This window comes from Ursus maritimus, unplaced genomic scaffold, assembly GCF_017311325.1.
Source record: "Ursus maritimus isolate PB19 unplaced genomic scaffold, ASM1731132v1 scaffold_13, whole genome shotgun sequence".
NCBI lineage: Eukaryota > Metazoa > Chordata > Mammalia > Carnivora > Ursidae > Ursus > Ursus maritimus.
In genome coordinates this window covers 2,349,431-2,368,132 of record NW_024423675.1, presented here as the reverse complement: position 1 = coordinate 2,368,132, position 18,702 = coordinate 2,349,431, and the positions used below count along the sequence as shown (strand labels likewise).

Below are 18,702 nucleotides of genomic sequence, written 5' to 3'. Positions count from 1 at the left end.
AAGTCTTTTTGAATTTGTGTTTTCATTCTCTTTGGGTAAATATCCAGTAATAGAATTATTAGCTCATATAGTATATCTATTTTTAATATTTTGAGGAACCTCTGTACTGTTTTCTACAATGACTATACTAATTTACATTCCCACCAAGAGTGCACGAGGGTTTCTTTTTCTCCACATCCTTGCCAACACTCATTATTTCTTGTGTTTTTGATTTTAGCCATTCTGACAGTTGTGAGGTGGTAACTCATTATAGTTTTGATTTGTATTTCCCCGATGATGAGTGATGTTGAGCATCTTTTCATTTGTCTGTTTGGCATTTGTAGGACTTCTTGGAAAAATATCTATTCAGGTTCTCTGCTCATTTTTAAATTAGTTTTTTTCTTTTTTTTCGTATTGAGTTGTATAAGTTCTTTATATATTTTGGATATTAGCTCCTTATTGGTTATATCATTTGTAAGTATCTTCTCTCATTCAGTAGATTGCCCTTTTGTTTTGTTGATAGGTGTTCTTTGCTGTGAAAAAACTTATTTTGATGCAGTCCAAATAGTTTATTTTTGCTTTTGTTTCCTTTGCCTTTGGAGACATATCTAGAAAAATATTACTGAAGTCAATGTGAGAGAAATTATTGCTTATGTTGTCTTCTAGTATTTTTATGGTTTCAAGTGGTGAGAATGGACATCCTTATTTAGCTGTAGTACTTTTTAACACAATCAGAGCACCCTGTGTCCCCCTCACGTCTCTACTAATAACTTGTGATGTCTTTCTTTCTCCATTGTATTTAAAACATTTCCCTCCAGATCACAAATAGGAAAAATGAAGGAAACATATATTTTTGATGGTTATGATGCTATTGAAAGGTATTCTGATAGATTAACTAGTCATGTACCTATATTTAATGCTAAAACTTCAACTAATTTTTAAAACAGATGTGATATAAAAGCCAGCAGTTTTAGTTTTTTTTTTTTTAAAGCATTCTTTTTTTTTTTTTTTAAAGATTGTATTTATTTATTTGACAGAGAGAGACAGCCAGCAAGAGAGGGAACACAAGCAGGGGGAGTGGGAGAGGAAGAATCAGGCTCCTAGCGGAGAAGCCTGATTTGGGGCTCGATCCCAGAACGCTGGGATCACGCTCTGAGCCAAAGGCAGACGCTTAACAACTGCGCCACCCAGGCGCCCCCTTAAAGCATTCTTAAATGTTTTTCCATTTCAAATCTAAAATATGTTTGAATATAGTTGATGAATTTTTAAACAGACAGTTATTTCCACTCAGTTGTCTGTGATTTCTGAGTTATTGACTCTTCTTCCCTTTTGGAAAGTAAACTCTGAACTTTCTACCTTAACCTAATACGTGTTGTTAAAAGCAGTTTTGTTTTGTCTTTGGCTTTGTATCCATCTGACTTATCTTGAGTCAGCATTTTCTGTTTAAATTGTATTTTTGTAGAATGCAGGACCTCTTGTTTTTATGTTGCATTGTCGTCATGCTGTAAATGGAAGGGCAGTTAGTAAATGCTTTTTATCATTTGTTGATGAAGTAGATATGATTTTTCTAGCTCCTTTCTTGTATTTTAGATTACATGATTATTTTTATGATCTACATTCCTCTAAAGAGAAGACGTGATTTTGCTTGTAACAATTGGAAGGCTAAGATGTTATATACTAATGGATAATTAATAATTATTATATTTATTTTCAATTATAAAGCTAATAGGTGCTTATGAGGGTGAAAAACAAAAGTTTGGAGTCATGAAAAGTAAAAGTTTTTCCTCTCCGTTATTCCCATATAACCACTATTAATAGTTTCTTGTATCTAATTATTTTTCATTAGAGCTTTTGAAAATATGCTCTTGGCCATATAACTACCGAGGACCCATATAATGATTGTTGGAACATGATGTCACATCTTTTGGCTTCAGGATGTGGAGGGGAGTAGGGGGCTGACAGAGTAAAGCAGTATTCTGTTTCATCTTTTGATTGCCCTTGATTGTGCTGTTCTGTTTCTGAGCAGTTTTAAATTCTAGAGGGGCTCTCTTTATTTTCTCTTAAGCATCTTTTCCTACTTGTTTGTCAGAATTCCTTTATGTTCTTTTGTGGTATCTTTCTGTTTCTGGAAAAGGGACATTGGGACTTCAGCATATATTTGGTTTTCTGGAAAAAGACTAGGATAATATCTGGCTGTTGGCAGATTGGGAGGATAATCAATGAATTCATTTTATTGATTCCTTTAAGATGGTATTAATGTGTAAATATATGTTCTGAATGCTTTGTTTATAAAAATTAAATATGATCAACTTAAAAGATTGAGAGAAGTGATCTATTGGCTATGAAAGGTACTTGAATACTTTTCATATATTTTGTTGATATTCTTTTAAAAAGTAAATTTCTGCTATTTCACATGTTATATCTGAAGAGTACATTTTAATAGGAACTTTATATAGCAATTCAAATTTTGTACTTACTTGGGCTTTATAATAAAATTAAGCAGTGTTAGCTTAGATACATGGAACATGTGTTAGGTAGGACATAATTTAAAAAAATTTTTTTTTCACAGCAGTTGCATGGGGGAAATATATCCTAATTCTAAAGTGTGAAATTTGAACTGGTAGAATTGTAAACATTTTTAACATTTTAAAGTCTTTTCAATCTGTTCTATATGAGATGGAGTTTTTAAAAAAAATCTATCATTGCATGATAGAAAATAGTTTCTAAAAGTAAAAATTTTCTTTTATTTAATTACTTTTTATTTTCACACACAAACACAAACCTTGTCTTCAGATTTTCAGATTGTCATTAAGGACCATTGATTTATTGTTTTCAAATCAATGAGACTTCTTATTTTTGAATACGTGTAACTCATACTTTGCCCTTTCCTGTGACTCTTACTCTTTCAGGTTTCACGGGCTCATGCATTTCAGCTTCCTTCTTGGCTCTTAATAGAATTTGCGCTGCCATTTTTGCCACCTACTTTATTGTTCCTACATCTGTACTTCATTTGTACCATGATTTAATGAGCAAATGTTGTGCCTTATGGGCAGTAAAATGTTAAAATATCTATCCAACAAGGACAGGGATATCACCCCGTGAAGCTGTAATCAAAATTTCTTATTTTCTGACTATTTTTGAAGTTTGTACAGATAGATACTGGAAGGTTATTATGTCTCAGAATTTATAAAAATATCCTTTTCTCTATATTTTATTGTTCTGAAGGTGTTTTTCTCTGTTAAAAGATATTTATTTAATGATATTATTGAATGTCTTTTCTGTTACAAGGAAGCTGTTTTTTCTTGGTTTTGCTTCCTCATTTTTCTCTGTTTTCCATCTTGCTCACCTCAAATCCAGCTAGAAGTATTTCAGTTGTGAATTGTTGGGTATTGATCCAACATGAGGAATCCTCTACCTTAAAAAAGTTCCTTACAAAAGCTCTCAGTTACATAATTTTGCTTTATTTTTGTCTTATCAGTTTGTTAATAATAATAGTATCATTTATTGTCCAAATGTGCTTAATGTGCTAAATTTCCCTTGTATGTCATGCATATACATACATTATCTCATTTAATCAAATATTGTATAGTTTCTGTTGGCAACAGTGAAAATCAAGTAGTTTTTCTATTGCCTTTTGATATTTCCATCATATGCTTTTCTGTGAGTGTATTTATAGACTTTAGTTTTTAGAACTGTATTAAGTTTATAGAAAAATTGAGCAAATAGTACAGAGAATTCCCCTATCCATCCCCCAACCCCCTTCAGAGTATTCCCAGTCCTTTCTCCCATCCCTTATAGCATTGCTGTCATTCATTTCATTTATTCAGTTGCTATAATCACTCAATACATTTCTACTGTTAGTACTTTGAACTAGCAGTTAATTAGTTCAATTAATAAGAAAAATAAAACTTTTATTTAACCTTTATTTATTCCTTCTCTGACATTCTTCCTTTTTTAATGTAGATTTGAGTTTCTGACCTATGTAATTTTTTTCTCTCTCAAGAACTTCTTTTTAACACTTCTTGCAGGGCAGGTCTTCTGGCAACAAATTCCTTCAGTTTTTGTCTGAGAATATCTTTGTCTTTGGCTTTTGAAGGATAATTTTGCTGGATAAAGAATTCTAGGTTGGTGGATTTTTTTTTTCTTGTCACACTTTATATTTCACTCCACTTTCATCTTGCCTGTGTGGTTTCTGACAAGAGGTTTGATGTAATTCTTATCCTTGTTTCTTTATAGGTAAGGTGAAGTCCCGTCCCGTCCCCCCCACCCCCCGGCTTCCTTCAAGATTTTCTCCTTGTCTTTGGTCTTCTGTTGTTTAAATATAATGTACCTAGGTGTAAATTTCTTGTATTTATGTTGTTTCATGTTCTCAGAGCTTCTTGGATCTGTGGTTTTGTGTCTGTCATTAATTTTAGAAAATTCTGTCAGTTAAAAATCATTTAAAAACAATTAAAGGATATTTATAAATTAGTAAAAGTAAGAGTGTATAATTTCTTACTTGAGATTTTCTTGATTTTAATATAGTTAATCATTTTTTACTGAAACTTGGACCTGTTGGACATTATGTTATCAGACTCTGGGTCTTGTCTTATTTAAGTTTCTTGTTTTAGCAGGCCTCGCCTGACAGGTCTCTAGCAGGGGAAAGGAGATGCTGCTTTGTTAGTGCCAGGTTGGAGTAGAACTCCAGGTTTCCCACTTGGGGTCTAGAGAACGGGTTGTAGAGAGGATGGAGGTTGCCCCTTGTTTCCATTGGGCAGGGATGTAAACTTAGAGTTGCCATTTGGCCTCCACTGATACTGTCTTGGAGAAGGGATAGCCTTTTTATCACTGGGTGGTGGTGAAATCCAGATTCTTCCAGACTACCCCAGAGAGAGATGGAGGTGTGCCTCTTTAGAGCTGGGTGGGGATGGAAGTCTAGGTTCTCCCTGTGGTCTTCACTGACCTTAGGGCAGGGTGTGTCTCATACTCCTTGGCTTCCCACTCAGCTTTCTCTGTCCATATTCTGTCAGAGGGTCGGGGCTCCTCAGGATAGCCTGGTGAGGTCAGAAGTCTAGGTTCCCATTTGGCCTTTGTCGTTAGGGCTGGGAATGGGCAATTTTTTCTGTAGTGTTTTGCTAGAGTAGAGTGGTAATTATCTAAAAGTTTTCTGTTTTGCTAGGTTGTCTCTTTCCTGGATAAAGAACAGGCTTTTCTTGGGGTTTTTTGGGTCTTCTCCAATTGATGTTTTTGTCTTTCTGGCTTCTCTGGTACTCATTCTGAAACATGAAGCAGAAAGAAAACCCACAATATTCATTCTCTTGTTGTTCTTTTGGGTCCTGAGTTCCTTAGTTGGACTCCCTTCTTTCTGCCTTTTAGAGTCTTCTTCCATTTGTGTTAGATATCATGTCCCTAGGTTTTAGTTATACTTAGAGAAATAGGGAAAAGCTTGTCTTTTCACCATAGCTATGGTTTGTAAGCTGAAGTCCTAGGAATATATGTTTTAATTTACAGAAATATAATTATGCATAACCTTTTAAGAACAGTTGACACTGTTGTTGCTCACTAATTATTTATTGAATTGAGTCACAAGTGGTGCATAGTTCTTTAGGAAAGTTGTCTCCTCTAAGATGTTTGTGAATTGAGAAGAGGAAAATGCAACTAAAACAAACACGTGCAGCATTTATACCAAGTTCGTTTTCAAATATATCAATTTGTGTACTTCTTAGTAAACATAATTTATGATTTAGGGGAGGAAAGATTAGAAAGTATTGTGTTGAACAATAACTTCAGTCTTTTCCTGTCATTTCCATTGTTAACTGGAAGCTGGTTCTGTTATGCGAAATTCATTTTGGATGATCATTTGTCTTTTGATTTTGTGCTGCAGATTGTAAATGAGCCTGGTCTTTTATTATAAAACCACAGATAACCTCTGGAGCTGGTGAGCCAGTCAAAGCATCTATTCTAAATTATAAGTTCTCATTTAGGTTGAGGCTACTTCACACCATTTGAAAGATAAAGGTTCACATGAGTCAGGTGATTTTCAAGTGTTCGAGTGTTCAGATTTTAAAAAGTACTTTTTAAAAATTTCAGTTTGAATAGTAACTGTAGGATAGTCATCTCCGTTTTACAGATGAGGAAATTGAAAAATGTGATTTAGTTTATGACTTATCCAAGAGCATTCAGTTAATTGAGATTAGAACTGGAACAATAGGCCAAGATTGGAACTCTAAATTTTTTTTTAAACACCGTCTGTGCTCAGTCCAATAGACCATGCCAATAACCAAATTAAATTTATATATCTTTCAAATTGAGAGCAAGGGGAAAAAAAGAGTTATCCAATTAGAACCTTGGCTTCAGACATGGTCCATAAATATCTAATTTTTCAGTCTGATGCATCAAGAATGTTTCATCATTATCATATCCCTTCTTTCCTATGCAGCATAATAAAAAGTCTATACACACAAGACAATAGTTTCAAAAAATATTTTCTCCTTAACAAGAAATATGATAGTTATTTGAATTTTTACAACTTAAAGAAAAACTGAAAAAAATGGTATGTATAACAAATATAGTGCATATATACTGGCCATTAATTAGATAACATAGCTATGCCATACATATTGCACATATGCGATATGAAACGTATTGAAAATTTATGATAGGTTTATAACCTATCAGTACTATCACGTTAAAGAGTACTATTGTATCAAGTAAGTTGGAATTTGGGAACTGGTTTACTTAATTAACTTTTATTCCATATCTGTCTTCTTATTTTGAAATATTTACATAAAATATATATATGCTTTCTTTTTAGAGTAGTTTGTTATAATATGCATAAAGAATTTATCACTAAAAATTAAGGGTCTGGGTTTTCAATTTAGTTCTTATTCTGCTAAATATATTAACCACAGAAGCATATTTGCAGTATTGTCTGGAAAGTAGAATCCTGATGTAGCAACTAATTAATATTGTAGCACCATGGAGATTTCTTCTCTGCTATTTTTTTTAACCTTTTCTCCTATTCTAAGATTCTCCTTTTGTACTCTATTGTTAAAATTCTGGCCATTGTGAGGTAAAGCTGGGTAATAATATATTGCTTTTCCATTTACTGCTTCTGCTTCTCATAGTGGGTATTTTCTTTAAAATGACTCAGTTCGAGGTGATACTAAAAAAAAGTTTAAAGCCTCTATCTCAGTTGTCCAAGATTAAGAATGCATATAATGAAACTAAGTTATTATAAATTTTATTCCCCAAGTCTAAACTAATTCTTCCTATCTTTGAAGTTTGTTTTTTTGTTATTAACATTTATTGTGTTTTGCCTTGTATTATAGTTAACTGTTAACTTGACCCCCACAGTACCTATGAAAGTGTTTTACACTTTGTCTATTTTCAAGTACATGTTCTGAATTGAATTTAGTTCCCTGAAGACAAGGTAAACAAGTGACCCCTTCATAATACCTGTTTTTTTAAATATGAATATGTTGATTTTGTTTCTGTTTCAGCTTGCTTTTCATTGGGCTGTTAAGTTATGTATTCATTGTTAATTTTATGGTCTATTCAGGGGCGCCTGGGTGGCTCAGTCATTAAGCGTCTGCTTTCGGGTCAGGGCGTGATCCTGGCGTCCTGGGATCGAGCCCCACGTCAGGCTCTTCCCCTGGGAGCCTGCTTCTTCCTCTCCCCCTCCCCCTGCTTGTGTTCCCTCTCTCACTGGCTGTCTCTATCTCTGTCGAATGAATAAATAAAATCTTTAAAAAAAAATTATGGTCTATTCACAGTTTTCTTTACATGGTTAGATTATTAAGATTTTGTTTCCCCAGTACTCTTTTAATTTGTGTGGTGAAAAATCAGATTTGTATTTCCCTAATGATCAGTGACCTTGAGCATCTTTTCATGTGTCTGTTGGCCGTCTGTCTGTCTTTCTTGGAAAAATGTCTGTTCATGTCTTCTGCCCATTTTTAATTGGATTATTCATTTTTTGGATGTTGAGTTTTATAAGTTGTTCATGAAACTTTGGATACTAACCCTTTATCAGATATATCATCTGTAAATATCTTCTCCCATTCCATAGGTTGCCTTTTAGTTTTGTTGATTGTTTCCTTAACTGTGTAGAAGCTTTTTATTTTGTCAAAGTCTCAATAGTTTATTTTTGCTTTTGTTTACCTTGCTTCAGGAGACAATATCTGAAGAAGAAGTTGCTACAGATAATGTCAAAGACATTCTTGCCTGTGTTCTCCTCTAGGATTTTTATTGTTTCAGGTCTCACATTTAGGTTTTTCCTCCATTTTGAATTTATTTTTGTGTGTGGTACAGAAAGTGGTCCAGTTTCATTCTTTTGCATATTGCTGTCCAGTTTTCCCAACACCATTTATTGAAGAGACTCTCATTTTCCCATTGGATATTCTTTCCTGCTTTGTTGGAGATTAACTGGCCATATAGTTGTGGGTTCATTTCTGGGTTTTCTATTCTGTTCCATTGATCTAGGTGTCTATTTTTGTGCCAGTCAGAATGGCTAAAATCAACAGCACAAGAAACAACAGATGTTGGTGTGGATATGGAGGGAGGAGAACTTTCTTGCATTGTTGGTGGGAATGCAAACTGGTGCAGCCCACTCTGGAAAACAGTATGGAGGGTCCTCAAAAAGTTAAAAATAGAACTACCCTATGATCCAGCAATTGCACTACTAGGTGTTTACCCTAAGAGTACAAAAGTACTAATTCAAAAGGATACATGCACCCTGAACTTTATAGCAGCATTATCTATAATACCCAAATTGTGAAAACAGCCCAAGTGCCCATTGACTGATGAAAGGATAAAAAAGGGGTGGTACACACACACACACACACACACACACACACACACAATGAAATGGGTTAAATAGGTGATGGGGACTAAGGAGTGCACTTGTGATGAGCACCAGTTATTGTGTGGAAGTGTTGAACCATTACATTGTACACCTGAAACTAATATGCTGTATATTAACTAACTGGAATTTAAATAAAAACTTCTAAAAAAAGAAAAATTAGGTGATCATTGCTCAAGTATTTTATTTATTTTATTTATTTATTTGAAAAAGAAAGAGAGCATGAGTGGGGTTGGGGCAGAGGAAGAGGGACAGAGAGAATCTTAAGTAGGCTCTATGCCCATTACAGAGCCTACCACAGGGTTCCATCACACAACCCTGAGATCATGACCTGAGCCAAAATCAAGAGTTGGATGCTTAACTGACTGAGCCACCCAGACACCCCTGCTCAATTATCTTAAAATATAAATTGTATTCTAATAAATGCCATTTAGTTGCCAGTCCAGTGAGAACAGTGTCTGCCATTAAGTATGTACTCAAAAAATTGAATAAATGGATGAATGAAAGAACTAACAAATGGTTCTTATACCCCTCTCTTTAATAGTTTGTCTACTTACGTATTTATAGGGAAGGTCACTATGGTCAAGCATTTGTTGGAAATTCTTAATTTAAATTTAAACTTCTTAGTGCTGAAGGCTGATTCTCTGTGTGAACATGCTACATGAAACCTGTTAACTGATTAAGATGTATCAAGTTAATAGATATCCAGGCTAAGTATATAGGTACGAGCCCATTAAGCAGAATTACATAAAATTGTTATGTAGATAAATGAGACTTAGTGAGTGTGAAGGGAGTCTGTAGACTGTAAGCTACTATACAAAGATTAGTCTGTTCATCAAACAATCTTTTATTATTAATATGAAACCAGTAATACATGTTAAATAATACTGTTGTACGGTAACTACATTGTAGGTAGTGTTGGGTATATGCAACGTGTGTTTGGGTATTACGCTGGATTTATAGCTTGTCAAGATATAGACTAAAGCTTATTCTTGGTAAGGTGTCTTTAAGTGTTCCTAAATGCTTAGAAAGATGCAATTATAAGAAAAATTACGGAGAATTAATAACTAAGTACGTAGAATACAATTTTGATAGATTATTATTGGAAAGCAAATTTCTAAATGTCAGTGCTGTAATTCAGATGTGAATCTTTGGGGGGAAGTAGTTTGGATTTATTTGTAAGAAACATTGAAAGGCTGAACTTTGAAAGATCAAAGCTTATCTTTGGAGATTATTCAAGAACAAGGTAGATTTTCTGTTTATTTGAAGTTAGAAATGAGAAGGAAACAAGTAAAATGGTTCGTTTGTAGGTGAAAATTATTATGTTGAAAAAGATTCCCAGTTTCACGCAAGAAAGCATTTAAGCACATTAGTAATATTTAGCTTTTTAATTTTAAGCCAAAAACAATTTACTAAGAAAAACCTAACCTAAAAAAATCACTGTGAAATATGTTTCTTAGGTTATACTCATGAATTTCTGGAAACTACGTAATTTTTTTTCAACTCCTGCAAAGAGAAAGAACATACGTTTTTCTATAAAATTTTCCTTTTTACTGATGTCATTTTGTTGTCCTCCAAATTTGTATATGGTAGGATAGTACAAAGTGCTGTGGACTTATTATTTAATGGAAATATGTCTCTTCAGAGATCATTTGCTGTCTAGACCTCTACATACCAGTCATGAACACATTATACTTCACTATTTAGATTACTGTGGTTGCAAGGCAGCATTTAAAAAAGAGAAGAATTTTAAATATTATGCTTGGAAATCATATGAAGGACAATTAAAATCTGGTGTATAATAACCGTTTTAATCAAAATACCATTTGTTATATTTTGTTTCCTTTTTAAAAATAATCTTTTTTTAAAAAGATTTTTTAAAAAGAATCTACTTTTTTTTTAAAAGTTTTTTAAAAAGAATTTTTTAAAAAGAATCTACTTAGAATTTTTTAAAAAGAATCTACTTAGAATTTTTGATAGATAAAGGAAGTAGTCTTAACCTTTAGACCAAATGTAGTGCATTTAAATGCATACATATAATAAGACCTTGTTATTTTATATTAGACTCTTGGAAGTCTGGGCGTAGTTTGCATACTGGTTGAGTAGAAGTGTACTTTTATATTGCCTAATAAATTCATGCTCTACATTTTTGAAAGTATATTTAGTCTTACTGAGGGTGTTTTAGTTAAGGTTGCTATAACAAATACCACAGACTGGATGGTTTAAACATTTATTTCTCAGTTCTTGAGGCTGGAAGTTGGAGATCAGGGTGCCAGCATTGTTGGGTTCTCAGTAAGGGCCCTTTTCCTGGTGGTTATGTCTTCATATGGCCTTCCTTGGTATGTGCATGCAGGGAGAAAGAGAGAGAGAGATCTCAAGTCTCTTGTTTGTTTTATAAGGGCATTAATCCCATGGTGAAGGGCCTACTCTCATGACCTAATTTAACCATAATCATCTCCCATGGGTCACACATTCAAATACCTTCATACTGAGGATTAGGGTTTCAGTATAGGAATTGGTAGGGGACACAACCGTTCAGTTCATAGCAGAAGGAGAAACAATAACTTTCAAAGAATCACTAAGCAATTTTAATTGCATTCATTTGTATACAAACAATATGCTATTTACATCATCTAGCATAACTTTTACTTTGCATTTTTATAGTAGTACAAGGCTGAAAGAGAGAAACATATAGTGGAGGAATATCAAGCTGGCTTGAAATATAGAACTCTTGATTTTAAAAAAGTAAGCTAATCTAGGGACACCTAGGTGGCTTAGTCGGTTAAGTGTCTGCCTTTGGCTCAGGTCCTGATCCCACGGTCTGGGGATTGAGCCATGTCAGTTGGGCTCCCTGCTTAGCAGGGGAGTCTGCTTCTCCCTCTGCCTCTCCCCCACCCCCACTTGTGCTCTCTCATGCTCACTCTGTCTCTCAAATAAATAAATACATAAATAAAAATAAAAAAAATAAATTAAAAAAACAAAGCTAATTTAAGTAATGTGATGTATATGTGTTACATATATGCATGTAGCTTGTTGATTATAAAAATTTAAGATACCTGACAAGATAACCTGTTTGATTTAAACCAAATAGATGAGATTAGGATAGAATCTTTTTCTACAAAGAGACTGTAACCTCTTGATTCATGATGATTACTTACTGCATATTATCTCCATCTTCTAGCTTTCCAGAATGTTGTCTAAGAACAGGTTCCAGCTGCACGGCCCAGGTATACCCCGGTTTGTTAGGTAGTCTTCACAGAGGCAGGAAGTATATGAGCAGTTATTTTCCACTCTTGGTTGCAGTGGGTTCAATAGATTCCACCTTGAGATGTAGCAGAATTTTCTTCTTTGTTCAATAGAGTTCTTTGCGAATTTTTGTTCAGGTCACATCCCGGAATGAACACATAGTTCACTTGCTCTTTATTTGCACTCTCCAGTGTGGTAGCCACTAGCCACATGTGGCTATTGAGCACGTGAAATGTGGCTAGTCTGAAATGTAAGTATAAAGTACACACCAGATTTTGAAAAAAGAGAGTAAAATAGCTCACTAATAGCTTTGGTATTTGTTACCATATTGAAATGATAGTATTTTGTATGTATCGTTAAAGTTAATTTCATCTTGTCCATGTTTTTATTGTTTTTAATGTGCCTGTTAGAAAATTTCAAATTACGTATGTGGCTTGCATTTGTGGGCCCCAGTGCGCTGAATGATCTTAAATATTATGGTACATATATGTATTAAATGACCACAGCAGCTTAACTTGTGTTCCAAAAGCAGTTCAGTTGAGTCCCTCTTTACCCTATTTTCTTTCTTTATATTTTTCTCCCATTCAGCCTCAATCTAGTTTGAAAGCTGTTAGTGTCCCAGCATAGGATGTTTTCTTTCTTAATCTTCATAGTATTTTAAGATAAATATTTATAAATTAAGATTTCATCCTCCTTCCTCCAGAAGTCACAGACATTGGCAATTCATTCACTAAATGAATATGGATAATTTAATACTGTGTGTTTTGAAGAAGCGAAAACCGTGGCCTTGGCCACCTTTCAGATTTCTCTTTTCTCAGAGGAAGGTTTATGCCTGCTTGGTATTATTGCCAAAATCTGAAGCTTATAGTTTAGCATAAAAAAACATCCCTTTTCCTCCTGGAAAACACATACAACAACAGGGAAAATAAATGAAAATGCATAAATTCCATTTTTACTAAAATAAGAAGACAGAGAAAAATCTTCAGATTCCAAAGTGCTGCAGCACTGGCTGCAATCCATCAGCGCCATGGGTGAGCCAGCAGTCACAGGGCGTGGAGCTGTCTAGGAAGAACGGAGGGGCCGGAGTGGTAACATTTCAGAAAGTACCAGCACCAATGAACCTACATAAAGATCAGCCACCACCCTACAGTCTAGAAGCTAGAGCTGGAGCCTCCATGCCCAAAGCTGAGATTTGATATTGGGCATTAGCTGCTAGGGCAAGGAGGGAGAAAAGAGAAGCGGGGGGTGTGGAAATGTCTAACAGCAGCAGATCTCAGCATGCAAACAAAGACACACATTCTGAACTTCAGGGGTGTCACCCTAGGAAGCAGGGCTGTTATCCTTGGGACAGTGGGCAGTGAGGTAGCCAGGTATCACTAGCGGCAACTGTGCTGGCCGCAGAAACCCTCCAGGACCCAGTGAGGCAAAAAAGGAATTTGAAAGAAATAGTTTGTCACTGTGGCCTGGAAGAGAGAGCCATTGGACTTCAAGTATTACATAAAGGCTACCCACTTCCCCCAATCCTGCATTCACTGGAACCTCCTACCTGGTCTAGGAAAACCTAAGCTCTTCAGCCTTAATTACAAAATGTATTGTTATGGCATCAAATAAAATATACTTCTGGGAAACAAAAAAGAAAAAAAAAACAAAAGAGAAACAAGCAAAAACACACTGGCAAATGAAGTCTTACCTGGTGGTCCCCTTTGCACTGAGTCCATTGGTTCTTCTGTGTATTTGGCTTATTACATTGAATTGTGGAGTTTGATTTTTCTGTGTCTTTCACTAAAAAATAATGTTCTTGAGGGTAGACTCTATTGTTCCACCATAAAACATAGTACCTGTGGCTTTGAAGACCTTTTGTACTTTGGAGAGGGTGAATGCTGTAGGTAATAGCATTTGTCATGATTTGGCAAAGTATTGCCATCAAAGTCTCTCTAAATTAGAAAAAAGTGATATCAGCTAGGAATTGACCTAGTTTGTATTCCCATATTTCAGAGAACTGTTTGACTGTTTTCTGAGAAACAGTTCTTACCTACTTCCTTGCCCAGAAGAATAAAAACCCTAAGATTTCTGCTCTAAGAAGTCATAAGGAGCTCACTGTAATGATTTTCTTTATTCTTTGGCAGAATCACTCTGTATATATCTAGCTCTGCTTAAACCAATTAACCAAATGATAGTTGTTCCCTGAAATGTGATTTATTCTTTTCTAGCATAGCCAGTCAGCCCCTTACTGAAGTAAAAAGATAGCAGATACAAGGTGTATCTGTTGTAACTTATATATCCTGTATGTCAGGTATAATTCCTTTTTTTTCCATAGCTGTGACTACTTGTGTTTTAAAAATATTTTTTATTGGTCATAAATTTGACAGAATGAAAAAAAAAAGATATAATTCGTACTTTTAAGCTGAAACCATCTAGTTGGTATGACCACTGGGTTCTTCTTTTCCTAAATGGATTTCTACCTAGCAACTTTTGTGAGGGAAGAGGAATAGCAGAGATAATACCTATAATGTTTGTGGAGAGTATTCTCTTTCTTTCTGTTACTGATTATAATTGTATTGTTTGTGAGATCAAACATAAGAAAGAAAGATGTTTTGATACTGTGTACTTTGGCTGGTGTATTGGTAGCAAGATGGTTTGGAAACACTTGTCATTTGATTCCTGACAGTATTTATCGCTTAAAGTCAGGAGTTAAGAAGTCTTTAAAGATTGCATTCTTATCCTGGTATCTTTCATCTTTGGCAAAGACCTATGGTGCTACTAGGACTTTTTATATTTTCAGTTTTCACAGATTATAATGGGGCATCATTGATTTCTAGATATATTTAAAAAAATTGACCATGGAAAGTTTATTTTCATGGAGTAATAGTCACTAAAAGACTAAGTCCCCATGCCATTCTTTAAAATAAATTGTAACTGAAGAAAAGACAAGTTGAGTCTTAGAGAGTAGAAGATTTATTCTCTTGGGTCCAACAGTTTACAAATGTTTGAAATAGCAAATTTTTATGAGGAAAAAAGTGTTTGTTGTAGAATGTGTTTCTTGATCACATGAGACGCTGGGGCATCAACTATATTTGTCAGCCCTCTATTACTTTCCCCATTCTTACAATAACCATCGTGAAATGATTCGTGAAAATACAGCCTTGATGTATGGGATCAACCACAGTCTTTCTGCCTTGTTCAAGGATCTTTAGATAACATTCTTGTCCTCATGACTTTTGAGCTAGATATTTTTTTTATTTGTTTAATCATTATTTGGAATTGTTTTCTGTGTAACATCCTATTTCTTGCTATAACAGGTGTTTTATTATAGGGTCAGTCATCTATAGATGAGCTTAAATCTATTGTTAGTTTTAGAGGATTCAGGGAGAAAAAAATAAATTTGGAATCATATTTGCTTAAAAATGATCTCTTAAATATCTAATCTAATAAACAGCTTATTTATTTTATAGATGCATTGTATATATATGTATATAATTTATATTTATTATATGTCACATTATATGCACACATTTATTTCCATTATTGAAGTCATTATGCATCATCTCCTCAAAGGAATCTTGAAATTATCACACTTGTCTCTTTATCCCCCTTTATCCTGGTAGTTGAACAAGGAATTGTTCCATCTAATTAAAACTTTAGCTAAATTTCTTAATCTTGGAATCTTTTGTTTGATAATAGTAAGATCAAGTTCTGAATTTTGCTAGGGGGCAATGAGCTTAACTGAGAGGCTTTCAATAAAGCCATTGTCATTTTCTTCTTCATTAATGACTATTTTGCCCTAATAAAATTAGGAAGAGAATGATGGATTCCCTGTTGTTTACTTACGTTCTTTTAAGATGAGGGAAGCTTTTATACAGCATATTTATTTTAACGTGAAATTTGCTTGTTCAAGGTTACTGTGTGCCTCGTGTGTGGCATTTGCCTGTGAGTTCCAGGTAAGATAGAGGCACCGACTTTAAGGACCCCAGACAATTTGGTGAATTTGAAACATTGAGTAGTTAGCCTTTCCATTTTCCTACCCCTCTATGTAGGTAACTTGTCATAGATTGAAAGCACTGTGTAATAGTTTTCATATCTTTTATGGGGAGCGTATTACTTGGAGATGATTACTATGATCCTGGTTGTTACCAAACTAAGCTTTTGTTTTCTCATAAGTAAAATGAAGTTAATACTAATTATAACCTACCTCACAGAGTTACTGTGAAGATTAAATTAATGCAAGTCAATTAGCACAGTGTCTGATACATATACTAAACATTGGGTATTAGTATAATAATTAGTATGATTTATTTTACAAATGTTTATTGAATAACTTATTGAATACCTAGAACAGTGATAAACCCTATGAGGGCTGTAGAAGAAATATTACATATCATTTTCCTGTAGGGAATTACAACATAGTTGTGATAAAACAGACACATGAAGATGTAAGAGCAGTCTGGCCATGACATTTGTGACCCCAGTGATGTCCGGGGTTGATTAAGCTGATCTGACTGGCTAGGCAGGTAGTTCCCTTCCTCCCTCACTGCTTTTTTCCCTAAGCTGCATGCTTGGTCAGGTTTGGGCAGAGAGGACCTTTCTCCGGTCAAGGGTCTATGAGTAGCTGCGCTCCTCTGCTGGAACGTCCAACAAGCCCTCAAAGTCCATTTGTAGGAGAACGTAGGGTAGTCAGGCTTCCAAGTCTCCTGACGCATCCAGATGAGGCGCTGCATGTGGCAGTCTGCCTCTCTTTAAAAACAGGAAAAACAAAAAACAAGAAAAACCAAATGAAAAAACATGAAACAACGGTGAACTATGTATGACAATGTATAAATAAGGATCAGCCTGTGTAGCCTGGGTTGTTGGTGCTGCGCAAGAATCAGAACAGTAAGAGATCAGTGAGGGTGGGGCACTCGAAGCAAGCCTCACACAGGAGATGGCACTGGAGCTTTGTCTGGAGAAATGGCTGCTGTTGGAGACGAAGGGTGTTTCAGGTCAAGACAACTAGGGCCCATTCACAAGACAGTCAAGAAGAAGAATTGATGAAGGCAGAGGCCTCCAGTTGCTGATGATAAGGAAATCAGAAAGTAAGATCTGAATTCTTGTCTCAGATTTTAAGTATCTTAATAGCAAAGTTTTATATTGGTACTTTTTTAGCTCTTCCCTTTTATATATTTAACACTATAAACCTGTTCCCACCATGTTCTTGTACGAATACTGACGTCACTTTCTCCGAGGCGAGACACTATACGTATCAAGTTGTTTCTGCACTTTTATTACTGCAAGAGGACCTCTTGTCAGTGTAATTCACTGTGTTTTCTTGATGATGCAGTCAGCATCGATTTTCTTTCTTTATTCCTGCCCCTTTTGTTGTTGTTGTTGTTGTGATGGCTCAGTTTCCACATTTATTTCTGCCGAGCACCCTTTTGGGGAATAGCAATTTCAGAAGAGTTATGAAATATTAATAAAAAGGGAAGAAAAGTTAAGCTAAAATGTGAAATACTCCTTTAAAGAAATTATGAATTAGTATATTAACTCTTACAAATTTTCCTTGTACAAAGGGATTCTTTCCTTTCCTAGTGTTCTTCACACCTGGCAACTCTGCCCTCCCTTCCCTGAAAGAGCTGTATGAAGAGTCAGTAGCTTAGACGGAACCATCATTCTTGTGTGCAGTTATTTGTGTCAACATACACTAATCCATGAAATTTCTATTTCATTTCAAACTGCTATTACACATAGGAAGTTGTTTCCTTAATCGTGTTTTTCATAGCCCGGAATGGTTATAATTGGAAGTACTGTGCTCTTCATATTTTATAAGTAGCTACCTAGTTTGAGTTTCACTTCCGTGTCAGACTTCTTTTAAACTATGGTTAAAACTTTCAGTAAATACAAATTTGGCAAGTACTTTATAAGCAACATTGGTAGGTAGTTTGTAAACAACATTATAGGTACTGTAAGAAAACAATGGAACAAAGTATTTTGGATGATTTTAGTTATGGCAGTAGCAGGTAGACAGAAGCTAATCTGCCATCTCTCTTCAGGATGTCTTCACTTACGGTGCTTGTCATCTTTTGCGTACCTCTCTAATGCACGGCAGACTGTTGAAATTTAACTTAAGTACTTACGAAGTAGTTAAATTCCCTCAGTATCTGTGCACATTTAGATTTTAATTTTGTTGTGCCTTGTATACATATGGAATTGTTTCACTTTATTTTAGGCTACCTTGATACTTGCCTTACTAAATTATATTTTACCTTACAAAATAGTTGAAATGTGCTTGTCTTTTTAGGTATGGTAGTAGAATTCCATTTAAAAACAGTACTAGTCCAAAGCTTCCAACTTGCTGCTTGGAATCATTTAAAATATAGAACCATTTAAATTATAGAGCCCTTTTTCTTATGTGATATCTGACAGAAAATCTATCAGTGCTGTTTCTCATTTATAGTAACATTTCTTTGCATCCATCTCTAAATTATGTATATATAACAGATAAATCCACGGTGTCTTTTTGTTTTTATTAGCTTTGTGTTTTATTTGATGGCAAAGATTGTTATTCTTATAAGCGTTGTACTTGGTAAAATACAATGTAAAGATATCTCCACTTCCTTGTAAAATTAATCTGATCTCAGACGCAACACATTGCTTTACCTTATTTA

At 34.7% G+C, this 18,702-nt stretch overlaps 1 protein-coding gene across 2 annotated transcripts in view; it reads left to right on the top strand.

Annotated features, from left to right (window-relative positions):
- The window catches only part of RNGTT (RNA guanylyltransferase and 5'-phosphatase), a 303,675-nt gene that overhangs the window by 215,870 nt on the left and 69,103 nt on the right, over nucleotides 1–18,702 (top strand). The window lies entirely within an intron of this gene.